We start from the raw sequence: 3,824 nt of genomic DNA on the forward strand, positions 1-3,824 counted from the left end.
ATAAAATACTTCATTATAGTGTCAGTGAGGTATTATCTCGTTCTCAGGCTCTGAGAACAGGATTGCATTGCGGAATAAACTGCGTCTGCGCACAACGGACGTTCGTGAATCACGTATTTTCTCATCGGACTTGGCCAGAGTATGCGTTCTGAAGTTGACCAAAAGAAAAGGGTCACTGGGAACGTGATTGCCCGATTGCCTTGGACAGCAACACGCAACTGTACAATCCTGGAAGTTGGAGTATTTATTTCGTGACATCTTCCTCTTAAGACGTACGTACATATATATCAAATAAATTGGAATATTGCATTCCTGTTACTATCTGGCAGTCCCACATGCAGTTGACAACACATCATATTTGTATTTTAACCAGGAACGGGCATGAAATCGAGGCTTATTTAGAGACTATCAATGTATTCTCGTAGGATTCTCCTTTCAAGCATAAATTGCAAGCTCGTTTCAGTTTCACCGCGAAAATACAAGCATGAACTATTTTACATCGCAGCAACGAAAGAAAACATCTTAGACTGCAAATAAATAGACTTCCAGTACATGGTACAGCTTTCAAGGAAACAGAAGCACTAAAATAAATTACAGTTAGGGTTTAGTATAAACCTGCTTAATGAACTACTTGAAGGAAATAGTTTCATTGCAGGAAAATCATTTCCTTAAATTTAAATTAATCTAATCAAGATATCCCCTATGTTTATTCTCCCTCATTATATATTAGTTTTAAAATCAACATATCTAACGTTTATCGTGAAATGCAATATGCTCAAAACGAACTCTTTCCTGAAAACATGATTCATAATAACAAGATAAACAACTCCTATAACGGTTGACATCACATGAAACGTTGACTCATTCACGTCACGCAACTAGTTTCCATCGTTAATCAACAATTAGACTTCAAGCCCAATTTTTCTAAGCGAATAGTTGTGGAGCAACCGAGTTGCAATCTGATTTGTGAGTAGACAGAAACCAAATATTTTAGGTGACTTGTCTTGGATTGCTTGTTTCTCATGCACAGAATTTCACCAATCAGATACACTACAAGGATCCCTGTAGCACTACGTAATTTGCATGAAATCTTTTCCATCGAATTTCGTGTTTCGCTAGTAAGAAAAGAACTGAGAGCGTTGAGACAGGCCTGCTGTCGGAAAGTTGGTATTAAAGCACTTTAGCTCGGTTGTCATCGGCAAAATAGATACAAAGTATTTCAATTTATCGATAATTGTATGGCTCACCGTTGACAGGTACATTTATTTACCGATAACATACTCGCATGGGTGCTTTATATTCTAGTTCATAGGATGTAGGCTTTGTTTTGGAGAGTTCATTTTGTCACGATTTACGATTACAAATTATGATTTTATATTTAATATCTTAAGTTTAATTATGAGAAGTTTTAAAGGGTAATAAAAGATACACTAACCTTTACAGCGACGCTAGTAATTGTAAATGATATATAAACCTAGCATCGCCTTTTATTTACACGAAAAATACAAAAATATATACCACTGAGAAATACCTAAAAATGCCCGCGCAGTAGTTTAGAGGGCTGACGGTTAAACTTAACATGTTCTTTTTGACAGCCTTAGCAATATAATATCGATCTTGATGAACTATATTACATTTTTTGCTAAGAAATGGAATGAATTCTTTTCATAAATACATTATTCTATAAATACGAAGTATACCCCAAGAGGCGGGGATATAGCCAATTGATTAGATAGCCAGTTTCGACAGCGTTTTAGAAGAGACAGGACGCGTAGTGTTCTCCTTACTCGCTTGTTGGCATCCTTGGAGTGTGTAAGTATCAATCACGGTTCACAAGTTCTTGGAAGGTATCTACAGAAATTCGTCAAGTTTTTGGTTCACTTAATTGCAGCATGTTTAAGTTAATCAGTTTCCAAATACGTTGATTTTTACTTGCTTCTACTTTGCGAAATGTGCACAATCCGATAGCTCTTTCACAAACGGCGCAAATAGCCACGGCCAATTCACGTTGTGTTGCTTAGCAATGCTGCTGACCCTGTGATGAGAACTACAGGCTCAAGAGGTGCCTTGATTGTGAACTGGAGGAACCATATCGAGATATTTCTGACTTGCATTACGATATAGGTTCGATTTCCGCCACTCCCCCGAGTCAGCTCTATGGATGACTACGGTCTTCACAGTAAGTTGTGACGTTTTAAAATCCCAAAACTTGGAAACAAAGACCTCGACATCTGCCGGAAATAATACGATTTGAGACTTATGATTTGCAATGTTGGCTTATACTGACTTAATAACAGAAAAAAATGCAGTAAAAGCTCATTTAGCGATTCACTCGATGCTAAACGAGCATTGGGCACGCTCCCGAAGAAACCTTTTCTGAAGCTTTTCGCTTCTTATTCATTTACTAAGTTAGAAATGCTTCTATGGAATAATTATTTCTGTACAAAATATATTACGATCAAGGATCTACATCTTCGTAACAAATGGAACAATTAAATACTGGTAATGACTATCAAATTGTCCTTGACATATATATACTTTTGGTTAAATGCTACCTAATAGAAGTTGTTACTAATTTATTTTTTCGCTGAGAAGGCTGATTTGAAGACCCGGGACCTGAAATAATGACAAGAAATACACAAAGATTAGAATGGCTGAACAAAATCTTTACTCTTAATTTTTTTATATACGTTTTATTTATTTATTTGTTTTATTTATTTATTTATCTATTTATTTATTTATTTATTTTTTTATTTATTATTCTCGTGGAAAAAGAATATAAATAAATATCAATAATAAATTTAACGCAAAAAAAGATATGTACAAACTGTAATTTTCAGGTTAACCACAACAAAAATGGAAAAGTAGAAAAAATAATCATAATAACAAATTGTTGTATAGCTGGAATTTTTTCTCCAAAAGCATGCACTCTCATTGGCTAATTCGGGCTCACATGACCTCTTATAACAAAAATATATCCCGCCAAAAAGTCTCTATGCAAAATCTAAGACGTCACAGGTTAACAGTGCACTGTTAGCTGCAAATGTTGACCGACAACCACCTTTCTTCTAAAGCCCGTTGTGCTATGTAACAAATCACTTAATGACAGGTCCCTCGGGAAAGCAGTACATTTTGTTTAACTGTTTTCCGAGGGACCAGTCATTAAGTGTTAAATATAGCATCTATTAAAAGACAGAGTTGTGTATAACATTATACAGATCTGAAAAAAGGCAACTTACTATTGAAGCCATCATATTCCTCGTCGCTAACAGGCGATATTCCACGTCCATCAAACTGGTGACTGTACGAGGAGGCATTAGCCTCAGTGGCAGGGTGACTGCTTATCGACATACTTACACCAGTGATTCCCGTCAGAGGACTCTGCCCATGCGAGTGTCTAGTTTGACCTCGAGGGTACATCCCTAATGACGCTGTATAGGTCCCCATGGGGGTGGACATGCGTCGACCTGTTATGTCAGTCTGCAGCAAGGTTAAAAAATTACAACCCAAAGCGTTAGTTTAAGTTGTTCCAGTATCGTTTTAGAGAAGACTGCTGTTGGTGAATCGGATGTCGATAAGCTGAATGGCAGTTGTCTTCGGACTTAACTATATGACTGTCACCAACAACAGTCTCTTACAAGAACAATCATACTCAACAACAACTTAGTCACGCTTCTTTGTTTGTTTATATTTTTGTTTGCCTACCTGCCAACCTTCCTGTCTACCTACAGTGTATGTGTAGAAACCAATCCCTAGGCCCAGTCTACCGCGATTATGTATTACTCGGCCCAGTCTACCGTGTATATTAAGTCACCTTTTCGCGG

The 3,824-nt window shown here is 36.9% G+C and overlaps 1 long non-coding RNA gene across 1 annotated transcript; it reads right to left on the reverse strand.

Moving 5' to 3' along the window:
* Window positions 1–229: 229 nt before the first annotated feature.
* On the reverse strand, window positions 230–3,474 carry LOC144641475 (uncharacterized). Its single transcript, XR_013568564.1, has 2 exons — window positions 3,240–3,474; window positions 230–2,616 (listed from the first exon to the last, which is right to left on the reverse strand). It is a non-coding gene; the product is annotated as an uncharacterized LOC144641475 (long non-coding RNA).
* Between the last annotated feature and the right edge of the window lie 350 nt (window positions 3,475–3,824).

Source organism: Oculina patagonica, unplaced genomic scaffold (genome assembly GCF_052425735.1).
Source record: "Oculina patagonica isolate OP01 unplaced genomic scaffold, crgOcupat unplaced977, whole genome shotgun sequence".
Classification (NCBI taxonomy): Eukaryota; Metazoa; Cnidaria; class Anthozoa; order Scleractinia; family Oculinidae; genus Oculina; species Oculina patagonica.